Here is an 18,369-nt window from a genome sequence, read left to right as displayed (position 1 = left end):
TGAATCTTACTTTAAATTAACTTAATTATGTTTAATGAGCAATATTATTTGCACACAGAGTAAGTAGAGATTATCTTGTTTCACAGAAGAGAAGGAAGACCAAGGAAATGATTTGCTCAGGATGAGGAATGAAGATGGCCATCTTGTGCTCAAACAAACAGAAGTCCTCTGGTATGTGTGTGTTGAAGCAATGTTATACAACATTTTATGATGATCTCTCACAGAACTGGTCATGTCAGCCTTGATTTCTTTTTTTACTATTACAATTACAGCATGTTAGCAAAGTGTGACTGGACATTTTTAATATTATGTTTTTAAAAACACACCACCTGTTTTAAAAGTAGACAAGTATCATGAAATTGGTTTAGTTGATATAAACACCAATGTACATTATTTCATTGTTTTCTAAATGTTATGTTATAAATTGTGAATTGATAGTGGATTGGTTTGAAGCCAGGCCTTACACTGCACAGACTAAAACACATTTGTGAGAGAAGTCAGGAACTTTGGAGAAAGATTCTAGAGGAAGAAAACACATTTACTGCAACAATAGATGAATTCTAGAGTCTCTGAGAACTACACATGCTAATGCAGTCTCATGAGCAAGACCTTTGCCTCTGTAACTTTTTCTTAATTCTTTAATTTTTATTGCAGTATTTTAATTTGTACAGATGATCTCATCAGCCAAATGAGAGGTTTTGACCAAGTGATGCTCTTGAAAGGAGTGAAAGAAGAGGATGTGCTAAATTCTCTTCAGAGAAAAAGCTTCTCAAAAGGTCTTAAAACAGCTTGAAGAATGGTAAGTGTACAGTACTACAAGGGTCATAGTTGCTCACACTGCTAAAATCACACAGAACATAAGCTGAGCTCTCTGTCCATTAAACAACTTCATCTGGATTGTTTGTTTCATTTTGACCAGGTCTGGGATCTTAGGACTGAGAGATCCTCTGGCTGAGGACAAGCTACACCACATCAGTGCTGGATATCAACCACAAACTGTTTCCAGACACGAGAGAAGAAGAACACGATGGGGAGATGAAACCAGTTTAGATGTGATGATGGGAATCATTATTTTCTGGAACAGTATCTCATGTCTTATATGTATCACATGATCTGTATCACAGTTGACTGGATGGGACTGTGTGACTTTTAAGGACATTTCATCACTCATCTGTGTGAACTGATTTATATATGAGGTTAATGTATTTTTGATGATAATTATTTTCATTGAATCTTATTCGTCTTGATGCTACTTTATCAACTTTATAGTCTATGCTTCAATAAAATGAAAATGGTGAATATTGTGTTCTGAAGATTCTTGGTAAATACATAATTTTACTAGGTAGGCTGATATGTGTTTATTTTAGACTTGGAAAAACTACATATTAATTATTGGGATTATTTTTTTATTTAAGACATAAACATTTTTGATCGGATTAATAACATCTGGGACATCAGTACACCAGAAAGTATTTTTTTTATATTTTAGTAACAAATATGCACATTTTTTAGTGAAATAAAGGGAGTTACGAGATTAACTATTCTGCATTACAAGATGGTGCCATGGGCTTTATTGTTACAAACACTTGAGGGATAACTGAGAATGTAGCAGGAATGATCAACGTGGATCTTGTACTGCATTAAAACCAAGAGCACACACATGATGTCCAGCACCTGAGGAGCAAGATACGGGGGTGAGGAGGACATTTTTACACTGATTTTTGCTAAATAGTTATATATATATATATATATATGTATATATATATATATATATATATATATATATATATATATATATATATATATATATATATAAATATTCTTAGCACTGCATGAATTTGTCCTTGTGTAATAGTGAAGTATCACAATGTGTATACATTGTCCTTGATTACTGCTTTACAGGTGGGGAATAGATAAAGGCAAGTTGTTGCAGGTTCATCCATTATATTTCTTGCCATATACTTCAAAAATCAAATAAATAATCTATTATTTTCATTATTAAATCATTTCTTTCTAATTTTTCAATGTTTCATCAGATGGCCTCACAATGTCCTGTCAAAAGGTATAATAGCAATGATGTAAGAATTAGAAAACAGAGGACTGTGAAAACTGTCAGATATAAATGTGACTCAGCTCAGTTTGTTGTCCATCATGAGTAGAATACATATATGTAGGTTTTACTGCCCTTCTACCCCCAGGGGCCCAGTAGCACCCCCCGGAAGAGCCCAAAACTGTACATTTCAAATGTCTGTAAATCAGAGTCCAATTAACATATCAAAGAGAAAATGGGCAGGATTATTACTTATGCTATGCTGATAAAATAATGTTGAGCTCAGTTTTCAGAAATAAATGGAAAGCTGACATAAAGGCATTTTAAATATTGCTCACTGTAAAATACCACATTTCAGCCTGCCTCTCAAATATATCATAGAGGTTTGCACAATAAACATATTTAGATATCCAGTTTTCCTTAAAATAAATAATTTATTTCGTTTCGTTAATAAAAAGTTTTAAACTACATTTCCCACAAGCCTCCGTCGTTCTATCTATGCAAAGGCAACACTAGGGGGCTGTTTTTTGTAGTTCATTGAAGTTATGCTTAGGGTTAGGATTAGGATCTCGCTAAAGATGTCATTTTTGTCAAGATAGCAACACTTCATTGTTGACTTAATATATTACTAATGTGATGATAGCAGCAAAACATACTTTTTTACATGATGCGCTGTTTAATATGGGTTAAAAGATAGTCCAACCACAGACTGTCCTGAAAATTCATAGCCAATGACATCAAAGCTGAGCAGCAGCGACACACTTCCTTATCCATGTATGACCGACGTCTTTCGTTTTTCGGCTGAAGGGATAGATTCGGTTAACAATAGATTAAGCTTGCTACTTATTAGATTCGGTTTTATTAACGTCTTCACCTTCCTCCGTTGTTCAGCTTGACAAACATTGGGCAATATTGATGTGCACATGCCCAGCAGTCGCAGTTGTATCCAACAGACAGATTCCTCTATAATAAATATAAGACACATTTTTAAGATTTATATATATATTTTTTTTGACCAAAGACAAATATATTTACTAATCAAATGACGTGCTTCTAAACTTTACATTGTATATTACATTGTGTTTTAAAGTTAAAATTGTTCACATTTGTGTTTCTGTGATTTACCATTATCTACCATTTGAACTCTAGGAATAAAAACTGAAATTATAAATGAATGAATGAATGAACAAATAAATACATAAAGCATAATAAACATGCATATTTTTGTAAGGATCTTCCATTATTTATTTATATGTCAAACTCATTTAAAGACAACATGCCCAAATTACTACACTGCATCCTCTGTCACCAAGCTCGTTTTTGCCACCATAAAGAATAAAAAGGCAGTTATGTTGTAAACATTAACTATTTTCAGTATGCAAATGAAAATGCTTTTATTAAAAAACAAAACAGTAAATACAGTATGTCTTTCAGAGAACACTGGAAAAAGTGTTGTGACCAAAATGTTATACAACACAATGTAAATGTTTCAAACTCACAAAAAAACACCATGAAGACATGCATGTCAAGTGTGCAATATATTTTTAATATGGAGCGCTATTTTTAACTATTGTTTTCATCACTGGTTCTGTAATGTATTCATTATGAGCTTATAATTAAAACAAAGTTACATCTTCTGCAAAAATCAAACCACTGCAAAGTCTAATCACTGATCCAGGGACCATTTCTGTGTGTGTGGGTGATAAAGAGTAAACGAGGTGAGTCCTTGTGCATGATGGAGCTACAGCGTTATCCTCAAACAATCCTGTAAGACAGAAAGGAAGAAAATATTAAATTACATTCAACTTATACATTACACTGTGTTTTGTTTAGACCATAAAAGCAGCCTCTGTAAAAACTTGAGAGTGTGTGTACGTGACAGTGTGTGAACGAGACTGTCCACGGTCTTAATAATGCCAAAGCACAGCGTCCTTAACACACACTAAACCTCTCCAATACTGCTCCGGAGCGCTATACAAAGCTTAGTGTATCCCATCATGCATCATGTTTTGGAATAAATCGTCAGACTTTTTGCCGAGATCTCACAAGAGGTCATGGGAAGCTGTCCAATGTACAGTAACAGTGAAATATTGATAATTAGTTATTAAAAATCTCTGTAAACACATAAGTGTCCCATAAGGCAGTGGCTCCCAATCCTGGTCCTGGAGAACCCCAACACTGCACATTTGAGATGTCTCCCTGATCAAACACACCTGATTCAACTCATCAGCTCATCAGTTAAGACTCCAAGGCAGATAAGAGAGACACCAAAACCGTGCAGTGCTGGGGTTCTCCAGGATCAGGATTGGGAAACACAGTCATCAGGTCATGAAAAGTTCGACACACACTTGTGGTTATCATGCTCACTCGAACACTAGGCCAAATACAGGAAAGACTTCAAATAAGTAATCAAGTGGTCAAGTGCAAAGATGGCAAGTGTGGGTATTTGGACAGTGCAACAGTTTAAGAAACAACAAATGCTGTACAAATTATAACAGCAGGAATGTTTGATAAAAGAGACAAACTATCACAGACTTACTGCTGCATATATCTGCCTCCACAGCTTTCTGTCTTCTCCATTTCTGAAGGAATCCCTCTCCAGAAACACCACTGGGCTGACTGCCTTTATGTCTTTTCAGCTAAAAATAAAAATAATAAAATGGGGAGAGTAAATAAAATTGAATTATATAAAGAATGTTAATAATGATCTGTGAGCAAAATATTTAGATATAATAAATATATATAAATGTATATATAAATATAAACTGATATGAATGAACTGCAAAATGGAAAAATACATGTTTTTTTATTTATTTTTAATTTGATTTTTTTTTTTTGGGATTTACATTAAAAGGTATTAAAAGCATGGTACAGAACATATGATTACTGTGATATCTGTCATATAAAAGCACATAAAAACACTAACATTACAGTGATACAAACATAGCTGGTTTGGTGATTATTGTATTGTTGTATTGATTATTAATATACCATAGTAAAACTACAGTTACAGTTACTAATGTCCTGTTTACTGTGTTTTAACTTCACATTTCATTTATTACTATTGTAAGTGTCGTGATTACCATGATTTTACTACAAATACAACTTACATCATTAATCCTGAAATTAATAATAATATAAAACTGTTCGAAGGTCTATGGCACGTCACGTGACAGATAGAGTTTAATCAGACTAATTAGCAGCTGTGTTCATTTATTTAAACGCAATGAAACTCAAAGACAGCCGCGGATGACCGATATAATACAGCGATTAAACATATGGCACTAATTTGATTAATAAATAAGACAGAATACATTTTATAAAAGGCATTAAAAGAGCGTATATACGACTACTCACCCAAACTGTGGAACTGATAGCAAGTATCGCGATGTGTGCTGAATGAGACTTCTTGAACGTGATTTCATAGCGATAAACATCTCATGTCCTCGTGTCAAATTCTGACGCCAAAAGTTTCCCATTGAAAGCAATGAAGGTCGTAGTGCTTCGATATTCGACGCCGAGAGGCACATTTGGCGTCATAAAAGTGACGCTAGGGGCGCTTGACCATGCTTCGGTTTTTGACGCCTTTGGAGTGAGAATGGGTTGGTACTACACGTGTGTAAAAATGCTGTGAAATGGCGATGCTGTCAAAAATTATGTCATAAATAGGTTTTATCGATCAATTAACTTATATTAAGTAAATTAAATCAACATTTGGTGAGACCATCCTTTGCATTTAACCCTCGGGAGTCGATTAACGCGTAAATGTGTTATGAGTCATTTTCTTCTGATAACCCCAAAATAACTTAAATTACTTAAATTACAAAATAACTTAAATTACTGCTTTCAGTTTTGATCGTACCGATAAGAGCAACACATCAATCGAATCTGTAAAGGTTTTTTTTTTTTTTGCATACAGACATAAGCTTTTGTCCTAGGTGCACTTGCGCATAGTTTTTCAGATATCTTTGCAGGGAGATTTCTTGAACCATCTTGGAGATGTTGCCACAGTTCTTCTGGATTTAGCTTGTTCTGTTTCTTCATGTCGTTGTTATGATGCCAAATTCTGAGTGTTTCTTCCACATTTTGTTTGTAATAGTGTCAAATCTACAATACATATTTTATACACCCACAACAATAGTTTTATTTATTTATTTATTATTATTATTTTTATTATTTTTTGTTTATCTAAAAATCTTAAGAGTGGATCTTTAGCAAAACATAACCGAGAACTCATTTGAGTCTCCTCAGCTGTGAAAAAGCAACCTCTGAGGAATGATATCATCCTTAGACTGTTTGCCAGCATGTGCTCTGACTCTAAAATACTAATAACTGCCAGTGAATACTTCTTGAGAGCATCTATAAATCTTCTAGATCCGCATCATAAACTGAATTCTACACATATAACTATTGAAAGCAGTGCTGGAGAATCCCATGTGAGTAGCGATGGCTGCTGGTGGAAATCCTGTTAGACTGAACGGAGCAGCTCCTCTATAGAGCCTCGAGGGTTCAACTCTCTGTGATGAGAACATCACTCTGAGCAAAGTGCAGTTGGTTGGACCTTCACGCCTCATAGAGGACGCAGATACACTGACTACTGTAACTATCTCACCACCCAAGAGCCGTCAGCAGAACTGTCAGACTGAACTGCAGCAGCGGTAGGAAACGTTTACAATTTAAAAGGGGTCATGAAATGTCAAAATGCCCTTGATATTTACCCATATAAGAGGTTACGCTACAATAAAAAAGTTCAAGTTTCCTTAAAGCTAACTCTCCAGTTTAAAAGGTGAGTTTCCACTGTTTAAACTGCCTAATTTGTGACGTCATGTTTTATACGTTGCAATGAAGATGTTAATCATGGTTGTGGGCATTTAATTTTGCTTTGGAAAGAGGTAAAGCACTTTAAAATAAAGTGTTTGTGACATAAAGCCAAAATGAGGACGGAAAATAATCAATTAAAAAATATTTGAACTTCTTTGACACAGAAAATGCAGAAACATAATACATTTACAGCTAAAAATGCACTTCATGAGGCTTTTAAGAGCTTGCTCAAATCTAATTCATAGTTAAACGTGTAATATACAGTATAGTATGCAATTTTCCATTCTACTAAGTTTAAATCCAAATTACAGTTTTATATCCTTTTTGCTAGCTTAAATTAATTAGCTCTTTTTTTTTTTGATTTATGAATTCTGCACAACCTGAACCACAGATCCTCCCTTATGTTGCCCCCTGCTTCTTTCATCTCTCTCTCCGCCCCTCCAATTATCCAAGTTCCCCTTTTCCTCTTTGTCATTTCCCTCATATTTTCATCCCCACCCTCGCTTCCTTTCGTCTTCCTTCAGCAGCATTCTGAAGGAGTTTGAACCCATCTGAGGCCGTCCCGCTATGATGTTCTCCGGCTGCTTATTTGAAGTCATTTCAAATTCATACGTGTGTCACAGGAAAACATAAAAGAGTTGCACAGAAAGGGCTCAGAGGTGCTGAAACAATTCAGTTGTAATGAAGCCAGCTCTCGTGGGAGGGGAGGACATTCGGCACATCGACCCCTCAAATTACTTTCGAGTGAGAGAGAGAATTATGAGGAGGTAGGAGTCGTGCTTCATTTGTATCAGATGGTATTAGCGCTGTACGTTAATTACCGGAGAAGAACTGGCTGGAATTGAGAGTCAGTGGTCCTGCCCTGCCCAGACCTCTCCGTGTGAAGGGAGCTGGACTTTCTCTTATGACTGTGGAGACACAATTTCAGGTCCGACTTTCAGGTTCACCCCAAACGGCTCAGTCAAGATCACAGACTGCCTTGGGGCTCCGCACACTAATTATCTTTATCTAGCGGGTACTTGCTGATAAGTGAGCGTCATTGTGCCAATTCCGGTTACTTTAGATTCATTTGTTTTTGGGACAAAGCCTATTATTTCCTCATGCCCATTGGCGTCGCCTGCAAATATAAACCGAAGGTGAAACAGATGACCGGATGACTCTCTCCATATGCTACACTCAAATGTGACCTTGCAAATTCTGTCAATATCAGTTTCTTTCACAGGTCTGAATATTTAGATATGCTGTATTTAACAGCATATTGGTGCTATTGTGCCTCAAGGACAGATCACTAGACACTGTGCATTTGATGGATTTTAAAATGAGCACTTTATGCTGAAATGGGTTTCAAAAGCTTTTTTTTATTTTTTTTAACATGTCCTATTTAAGTTACTGCCTCTATTATTTGATTTTACACCAAATGTCTATTATGAATCGGAATATATATATATATATATATATATATATATATATATATATATATATATATATATATATATATATATATATATATATATACATTTGCCATGGGTTCCCTTAAGATTTTACTATGCTTTTTTTATAATGGGTTTTTCAGCTTATGTTTAAAAAAAAATGTCTGTAGTATATTTAGATTGACGATATTTGGACATTTTGCACTACAGTGTAAATTACACACACCCATACGGAAAACACAATAAAACAATGCTTGGAATAAGAAATTACATAACGTTTGGGCTGTTAGTGTGTGCAGTTTACATTGTACAACAAAATCATCAAGTTATGTTCCCTATAGACTTTTTACTCACAAATTGAAAAACCTCATCATAAAAGTTTTTTGAAGTATATGCATAAATAATAATAATAATAATAATAATTATTATTATTATTATTATTATTATTATTATTATTATTATTATTATTATTATTATTATTAATTCGGAAATGTTTGTTAAATTAATGAACTACTGACTTCATACAGTACATCCACTAAAAAAAAAAAAAAAATACCTTCTATATATTTCTAGACATGATGTTTGACAGGCCTAAACCATGTTTTGTTTATTTATGTACACTTTTGACCAGCTTTTACATGACATCTTTGAAAAAAAAACACGGTTTTGTTCATGATATAAGGTGCTGTATAATTGCAATTGTATTTTCAAATAAAATGAAAAAGAGGAAGACTGCATGCTGTTGAAGTCAGCCCTGAAGTCAACTGGCCTAAGTAAACTAAAGAAAACCTCTAGGGTTTAATTTAGAGGAAAGGAGGAATATTTGAATATTGAATTAATGAAATGCACAATTTTACAGTTTACTGCTAGAATGGATAGCCAGATAAAAGAATGGCAGCAGAAAAATGACAGAGCTCATTTAGCCCTTCATCCTCATGGCAGCACCAAGACTCATTAAAGGTGAAGTGTGTAATTGTGTTAGCACACCATACTTTCTCCTAATTCACTTAGTATGCAAAGACAACCATATGCAAATCAAAGAATGTAAAACCCGTGGTGCTGTCAAAACACTGCTTTGTTTGTGTAACCAACATGATCAGCCCAGCAACAACATCTGCTCGACCAATGGCATGAGTTTGGAGGGAGACCATCAGTTTGATCAACCAATAGCAGATGGGGGAAACGTTTGCTTGCTTGAAAACATTCATTATTTTTGGAATGGCATTTGGTGATGCTAATGGTACAGAAATTATCCACTTTGACTTTAAGCAACACAAGAAGGTACAATAACCATTTATGTTCAGGTTTAATCCAGTACAAGCCCTCATAAAAATTAAAATGCTTAAACACAGCCGAGAGAACAAAATCTTCAATGTCCCATATTTCCATCCTAGCAGGTAATTCAACTTAAAGATATGACAATAATCAGGTTGTAAAGCACCTGTTTCTCCATAGAAATGGTGTCAATCTATAATGGGACTAATTTGATTTAGCACATGAAATGTACATGATGGACGGAGGAATAAGACCTGCAGGTTTTAATGCAATTTTCCAGGCCATCAACTTGTTCGCTCGGTGCTGTGGCCTTTGCGTGGAGCAGCTGCAGGCAGAAGGATGGGAGCTGACTCCGTTCCCACTGCTGACTCAGGATATGGAAGCCTGCAGCACATCATCAGCCAGCTCCGGTCGAGAAAACGGAGATGGAAAGAAGATGAGACACAGTTTGATGGGTTAATGTGGCCCTGTGCACCATCTGGTTGCTCTTTCATTTTTGTCATCCAACGAAGAAGGGCTGGACCATCGAAAAACACCATAAAAGAAATGGTCACGATTTTCTCAAAGGGACAGTTCGCCCAAAATGGGAAAATGGCACCATTTATTAATGAAAAACAACATAACAAGAAATAAATTTGGGGTGTTACGCCATACTTTTCTGTTATTGTTGTATATATTGTATTCCTTTGTCTTTTTTTACATTTGTATTGGTTTAGATTAGAGTAATGTACTCTACTCTAAAAGATGATATTTGGTGATTGCCAAACCATTGGACGTGCAGTAAATAGATGCAGTGCACCGTAAAGCGTTCATTAGAGTGGAACCTCTTACAGCACAGAAACACTGGACACGATCACATTAAATAGGGCCCCAAAAAGCCTGAGACTGAATAACCTCCGTAAGGAAATCCTCTTATGTAAACATGACACAGCAAAACACAAAGCAAGGGCATTGTGCTGCTGCCATGGAAACCCCTTACAAAGCCTTATTATTAAGTGAACTCATAATGTGTTCTGGGCATAACATCTGGTAACTTGGAGCTAAGCATATTGCTAGCATGCTCTTCCCCCCCACAGAGATTAACCTCAAATCACCATCACAACAAACAACAGCATCAAACAGACGTCGTGTTCATGAGAAAATGCCATTGCATGCTAGATGACAATAGAAATGTAGTATACAAGTAGCAATTTGGATATGTTGCTTGATGAGAATGAAACAGTGCAACAGGGCAAAAACAGACGTTTGAGAATAAATAAAAGACAACAATACCTATTTTCAAAAACTAGTAAGCTGACCAAATGGTTACTAAAGTTACTACAGATGGCTTCTGCATTTTAAGATCATGGAACATCAAAATAGACTGATTTGGATACCATACATGGGCAGTATCATGTGAAGTAAATGGGAGACTTGAATTGGAATTGATTTCAGTACAGGCAGCATGCATGTATTTGATTATAAAATGATTAGTTCACTTCCAGAATAAAACATTTCCTGATTATTTTACTCTCCCCAGTGTCATCCAAGATCTTATTTTTTGTTTCATTCTTCAGTTGAAAAGAGATTATTTTTTTTTTAGAAAAAACATTACAGGAATTTTCCCTATGTAGTGGACTTCAATGGCAGCCAACAGGTTGAAGGTCCAGATTGCAGTTGCAGTGCAGCTTCAATCCCAGCCAAGGAAAAAGGGTCTTATATAGCAGAACAATTGCTCATTTTCTAAAAAAATAAAATAAAAAATAATAAGTAAAATGAAAATAAAATAAAAGTGTATACACTTTTTACCCACAAATGATCGTTTTGCACTAGCTCGACTTCATGCATTACATAATCAGTTTGGAAAAGTCGACCCAGTGTTTACAAAGCAAGCATGCAAATAAATCAAACACCCTTTAAATTAAAAAAAGAAAGAAAAGAAAAGGTAAAACAACGATGTCAGCTGATTTTGAAGTTGGAGTAAAAAAAGAAGAGTTTTTTGAACCATCCTTTTGTGAACCGAAATATACCAACAGGATTATGTAATGAATGAAGTCACATACATTTATCACAGAGCTAGTGCAAGACAAGGATTTGTGGTTAAAAAGTATATAAATGTATATATATATATTTCTTAGAAAATGTCCAGTCTTGTTGCTAGATGATACCCTTCCCTTACACCTTGGCTGGGATCATTTAGAGCCCTGCATTAAAAAGGCAAATTGGACCTTCAACCCATTGGCCACCATTTAATTACACTGTATCGAAAAAAAAGTCTTGAAATATTTTACACAAAAACCTTAATTTCTTACCTTAACTTAATACCGACTAGAGATAGTCGGGCTCACCTCAACGCACAGCTTGGGCTCTGGAACCACACTTCTTGAGAGAGGCTGGACTCTCTACCACTCTGGAGTTGCCCATGGTGAGAGGCGGAGGGCTGGAGTGGGGTTGCTAATAGCCCCCCAGCTCAGCCGCCATGTGTTGGAGTTTACCCCGGTGAACGAGAGGGTCGCTTCCCTGCGGCTTCGAGTCGGGGATAGGTCTCTCACTGTCGTTTGTGCCTACGGGCCGAACGGCAGTGCGGACTACCCGGCCTTCTTGGAGTCTCTGGGAGGGGTGCTGGAAAGTGCTCCGACTGGAGACTCCGTCGTTCTACTGGGGGACTTCAACGCTCACGTGGGCAGTGACAGTGACACCTGGAGGGGCGTGATTGGGAGGAACGGCCCCCCTGACCTGAACCCGAGCGGTGTTCTGTTATTGGATTTCTGTGCTAACCACGGTTTGTCCATAACAAACACCATGTTCAAGCATAAGGGTGTCCATCAGTGCACGTGGCACCAGGACACCCTAGGCCGGAGGTCGATGATCGACTTTGTGGTCGTGTCATCAGACCTTCGGCCATATGTCTTGGACACTCGGGTGAAGAGAGGGGCGGAGCTGTCAACTGATCACCACCTGGTGGTGAGTTGGATCCGATGGCGGAGGAGGAAGCTGGACAGACTCGGCAGACCCAAACGTACTGTGAGGGTCTGTTGGGAACGTTTGGCCGAGCCCCCTGTCAGAGAGATCTTCAACTCCCACCTCCGGCAGAGCTTCGACCGGATCCCGAGGGAGTCTGGAGATATTGAGTCCGAGTGGACCATGTTCTCCACCTCCATTGTCGCTGCGGCTGCTCAAAGCTGTGGCCGTAAGGTCTCCGGTGCCTGTCGAGGCGGCAATCCCCGAACCCGGTGGTGGACACCGGAAGTAAGGGATGCTGTCAAGCTGAAGAAGGAGTCCTATCGGGCCTGGATGGCTTGTGGGACTCCGGAGGCAGCTGACAGGTACCGGCAGGCCAAGCGGACTGCAGCCCGGGTAGTCGTGGAGGCAAAAACTCGGGCCTGGGAGGAGTTCGGTGAGGCCATGGAGAAAGACTATCGGTTGGCCTCGAAGAGATTCTGGCAAACTGTTCGACGCCTCAGGAGGGGGAAGCAGTGCCCTACCAACACTGTTTACAGTAGAGATGGGCACCTGTTGACCTCAACTGGGGATATCGTCGGACGGTGGAAGGAATACTTCGAGGATCTTCTCAATCCCACCGACTTGTGTTCCGTTGAGGAAGCAGTGGCTGGGGACTCGGAGGAGCACTCGTCCATCACCCGGGCCGAAGTCATCGAGGTAGTTAAAAAGCTCCTCGGTGGCAAGGCACCGGGGGTGGATGAGATCCGCCCCGAGTACCTCAAGTCTCTGGATGTTGTGGGGCTGTCTTGGCTGACACGCCTCTGCAACATCGCATGGCGGTTGGGGACAGTACCTCTGGACTGGCAGACCGGGGTGGTGGTCCCTCTTTTCAAGAAGGGGGACCGGAGAGTGTGTTCCAACTATAGGGGGATCACACTTCTCAGCCTCCCTGGGAAAGTCTATGCCAAGGTACTGGAGAGGAGAATTCGGCCGATAGTGGAACCTCGGATTCAGGAGGAACAGTGTGGTTTTCGTCCCGGTCGTGGAACACTGGACCAGCTCTATACCCTTTCCAGGGTGCTGGAGGGTTCATGGGAGTTTGCCCAACCAGTCCACATGTGTTTTGTGGACTTGGAGAAGGCATTCGACCGTGTTCCTCGCAGCATCCTGTGGAGGGTGCTCCGGGAGTATGGGGTCGGCGGCTCCCTACTTAGGGCTGTTCGGTCGCTGTACGACCGGAGCAAGAGCTTGGTTCGCATTGCCGGCAGTAAGTCAAACCTGTTCCCGGTGCATGTTGGACTCCGGCAGGGCTGCCCTTTGTCACCGGTTCTGTTCATAATTTTTATGGACAGAATTTCTAGGCGCAGCCAAGGGCCGGAGAGTGTCCGGTTTGGGGACCATATGATTTCGTCGCTGCTTTTTGCGGATGATGTTGTCGTGTTGGCCTCCTCAGACCAGGACCTTCAGCGTGCACTGGGACGGTTTGCAGCCGAGTGTGAATCGGCTGGGATGAGAATCAGCACCTCCAAGTCCGAGGCCATGGTTCTCAGTCGGAAAAGGGTGGATTGCCCACTTCAGGTTGGTGGAGAGTTCCTGCCTCAAGTGGAGGAGTTCAGGTATCTTGGGGTCTTGTTCACGAGTGAGGGAAGGATGGAACGTGAGATTGACAGACGGATCGGTGCAGCTTCTGCAGTAATGCGGTCGCTGTACCGGTCTGTCGTGGTGAAGAAGGAGCTGAGCTGTAAGGCAAAGCTCTCGATTTACCGGTCAATCTACGTTCCTACTCTCACCTATGGTCATGAGCTGTGGGTCATGACCGAAAGGACAAGATCCCGGATACAGGCGGCCGAAATGAGCTTTCTCCGTAGGGTGGCTGGGCGCTCCCTTAGAGATAGGGTGAGAAGCTCGGTCACACGGGAGGAGCTCAGAGTAGAGCCGTTGCTCCTCCACATCGAGAGGAGCCAGCTGAGGTGGCTCGGGCATCTATTTCGGATGCCTCCTGGACGCCTTCCCAGGGAGGTGTTCCAGGCACGTCTCACCGGGAGGAGGCCCCGGGGAAGACCTAGGACACGCTGGAGGGACTATGTCTCCCGGCTGGCCTGGGAACGTCTCGGGGTCCCCCCGGAAGAGCTGGAAGAAGTGGCTAGGGAGAGGGAAGTCTGGGCGTCTTTGCTTAGACTGTTGCCCCCGCGACCCGGCCCCGGATAAGCGGCAGATGATGGATGGATGGATGGATGGACCTTAATTTCTTATCAACTGAAGAAAAAAAAAAGGCAAGAACATCATGGATGACATGGGGCTTTGGAAATTGTGAGGAAATGTGTATTCTGGAAGTGAACTAACCCTTTAATAATTTTCAGTGTTGAATGAATTCTAAGTATAATATTGTAAATAGCATTTACTTTCCCCTACATTTATTTATGTATCACTGAACATATTGCAGTGCAATTTTGGATTGTATTTTATGCAAAATATACATGCAATCCTGCCCTAGAATCTGGCCAAAATTACTTAACTTATGCTGACTTGTCTAAGTTTTGGAAAAGAGCAAATGCTTATTTTTTTAGGCCAGACATTCAATTATCAGAATGTTCCAGACCAAAAGAAAGCATTTAGAAAGGACTGACAGTCACTAAATCTGATTGAATTAGTACAGATCTTTTCTTCTCTGCATTCTGTATTCTTGTGGAAAAGAACAAGGTACTTCATAATAGAAAACTGTTTTCTCTAGGGATTCCAACACATCCAACTCCAATAACAATTATTTACTTGTGACATCCAGTAATTCAATGAAAAATATTCTTTGTCCACATTATTCTGGGAGTACTTCTATTAGAAGAAAATACATCCCAAGCAACACAGAATATAGATTCCTCCAATTTTTTTTTTTTTTTAAGTGGCCTTGATCCTTTGCAGAGGTATTCCTGCATGACGTTTATAAGTGAGCCGTGGGATGTTGTACAAACTCTCAGCCCTCTCCCCATCTGTCATGTCAACGTTAAACAGTGATGACGGTTTCAGAGCTATGACTTGAAGAGTTGACGACGCATTAACATAAGAGCCCACATGTAAACTAATGCATGACTTTATATTTGAAATTCTGCAGTGCTCACCTTTTTTTTCCAGATGAAAAAAATTCAAATATCAGATACATGAGCCATTTTTGGCAGCCTGGCTTCCATCATAAAAACATATGCACATTCAAGCAATATCAAGAGCAGGAATGCTGTTTTACTGCACAATAATATGGTGCCCAAAGTGGGGCATCCAATGTTTAAAAGTAATGATTTCAAAAGATATATTTATTTAACAGAGATTTGTGTATCTTTCTGGCCAACAGAAATAGAAAAAAAAGCAACAAACTCATGCACTGTTCAGGATCCTCTGTTCTGGAATGGTGCAAACTCAAATAATTAAACTCGAGGACCAGAACTAGCTGTTGTAAAAAAAAAAAAAAAAAAAAAAAAAAAAAATTGGATTCGAGACAATATGGAAAATGGAGAATGCCATCACTCTTGCTCATTGTTCCATTTAACTTTACTCGATTCCATTTCCTTTCCGGTGGAAAGTAAAAGGCAGCTAAACAAGAGCTTGAAAATGCCAACACCTTGAGCACAATGTATGATCTATTTCACTTTAATTCAAGAAATAAGCGAAAAGACCATTTCCACGAGCACAGGAAATATGAATATCAAATGACAGCAGAGAGTGGAGGAATGAGGCGAAAGGTAGGTGGGTGGGTGTTGGGGGGGGGGGGGGGTGTTGGATGGGGAAATGGAATCAATCACGCAGAGAATTCGGCGGCAGCGAGGCCTGTCAGAATATTTCAGCTCCTGCGTGTGTGATCTATCCGCAGCGACGTAGTGACTGTGGAGTGGAGACCGGAATGGGAAATTGGATGGAGGTGGATAGAAACATTGAGAGCTGTCCTGCCAGATGGCTGTTTTGGAAAATAAGCCTGTTTTTTTCCCCCTCGCTTTTTGAGATGAAATCATTTGACATGGCATAATTCCGGAGGGCAGCGACCGAGAGGGAGAAGAGATGGCGACTGAAAGTTGAGAGCTAGGGAACAGCAACAATAACACTGACACAGATGCACAGTGTTTGTTATGGAGCTACTTGTAAAGATGATTTCAGTGTCGCAGCAGTTAGGATTCAGGACATGTTACTGAACCTTATTGTCCTTAAAGCGCTGAGGAAGAAACAAGCAGCGACTAACACATTTTGATAACGGCCGTGCAAGAAACTTTTGAATTTGCATTTTTATTGCTGTTGCTTATTGATGTTTTAAAATCAGACAGGGCGCGAGGAGGGGAAGCTCTTCAAAGCCGAGAGGAGCCAGATGAATAGGGAATTTAACGTGGCCATGCTATTCAGTCTGACATGTTTTTTTTTTTTTTTTTTTATGTGCTGGCCACCATCTTCCATCTGTGGGAAATCATCTTGGTAAGTGGGCCCCTAACAGGGCACCTCGGCCAGCCCACCCCCTGCTCGCCCCACAGCCATCCCCAGGTTCCATCTTTCTGCCGAGGTGTGAGTCAGCCAGCCCCCCTCACAGACTGCAGCTGTTCCACTGCCTCCTCACTTCCCCGGGAGACCTCGTCGCCATTCCTGCCCAGCTGAGCTCACACTATTACCTCCACAGGCACTTCGTCTACTCGCATAACTAACATGCTGCTCTCACTCTCACTCTCTCGCATTACCATACACCCAATGAAAGTAGAACGGAGAATCAAAGAACTGTTCGAAATGCCTGGTTACCCAGCACTGGCAAAACAGTTCAGCTGCATTAAGCCACCGTTTACACTGACAGCCATGAAATCACTGGAGGCCGTGAGTCTAACTGTTGGTTGTTGTTGGGCTGATGGCTGATGGTAAACGTGTATTTGCCTGCTGAATATTAAATATTTCTTAGGATTTTTATGTCATAACCTTTTCAAAAACCTGAAACCTTATTTCCAGGATCAAATGGGATGTATTCAAAATGTTAGTTGTTTTACAAACTTTTTCCATATTATTTATTCAAAAGTCATGATACCCCTTAAAATTATATCACTGGAGGTCAGTGAGTGTTTTTGTTAGATGTTCCAACTTAACTAAGGAAACTTAAATAATTCACATAAAAGATTTCACGTAACTATTCCCACTGTAGTTAATATATATTTTTCATGACAGCAGATATGATTGCACAACATTGCAAAATTGCACTGGTTTACCCAACTGTAAAACAATATTCACTTAAAATTTAATTAAGAGCACTGAAATACAAAGAAAAATGTTAAGAATTTTAATTAGCTCCTTTTTGTCATATGCATTTTTTATTACACACACCGTGTGTTCACAGCTTGTGTTTGTTCACTGCTGTTTGTGTGCACTTTGGATGGGTTAAATGCAGAGCACGAATTAACGGGTCACCATACTTGGCTGTATTTTACATCACTTTTCACTTTCACTTTTTATTTAGCCATTATTTGACTGATGAATATTACACAACTTCTTAAAAATCTAAAACTTTGTTCATTTTCATGATCAATGCTCATGGCCATCTACAGAGAAGGACAGGTAACGACCATAACCAAGAGAACACAGGCGGAATGGCATCTTTAAAAAGAAGCGAGCCGTCTCTGATGAGAAATTGCTCTCTTGAAGCACCCAAGGGCATCCCTGAATCAACAGGGATACCGCTGTTTGTGCCATCAAGTCAACCAGGAACATCTTCTTTCTTCCAGTCAGAACGAAAAGGCTTTGTGGAGACGAAATCATTCACCCACTCGGCTCCAAAGCAAAAATCTGATGAGTGGATGCATCTGTCACCTTTTTTATACCTGTATGCATGGGGAGTGACTCAGATATGCAAAATCCACTAGCCAA

At 39.6% G+C, this 18,369-nt stretch overlaps 1 protein-coding gene and 1 long non-coding RNA gene across 3 annotated transcripts in view; one reads left to right on the top strand and one right to left on the bottom strand.

The window, feature by feature from the left end:
• Nucleotides 1–1,299, top strand: part of LOC127952402 (uncharacterized) — a 32,257-nt gene extending 30,958 nt beyond the window's left edge. For both annotated transcript variants that reach the window (XR_008152934.1, XR_008152933.1), the window contains exons 3-5: nt 87–171; nt 672–799; nt 920–1,299. This is a non-coding gene — a long non-coding RNA (uncharacterized LOC127952402). The remainder of the gene's footprint in view (nt 1–86; nt 172–671; nt 800–919) is intronic.
• LOC127952388 (protein ELFN1-like) overlaps nt 1–18,369 on the bottom strand; it is a 95,858-nt gene that overhangs the window by 13,982 nt on the left and 63,507 nt on the right. The gene's annotated exons all lie outside the window — the stretch shown is intronic.

The sequence above is a fragment of the Carassius gibelio genome, chromosome B3, assembly GCF_023724105.1.
Source record: "Carassius gibelio isolate Cgi1373 ecotype wild population from Czech Republic chromosome B3, carGib1.2-hapl.c, whole genome shotgun sequence".
Taxonomy (NCBI): domain Eukaryota; kingdom Metazoa; phylum Chordata; class Actinopteri; order Cypriniformes; family Cyprinidae; genus Carassius; species Carassius gibelio.
Note: the sequence above shows the minus strand (reverse complement) of the source record. Positions and strands in the feature narration are given on the sequence as shown.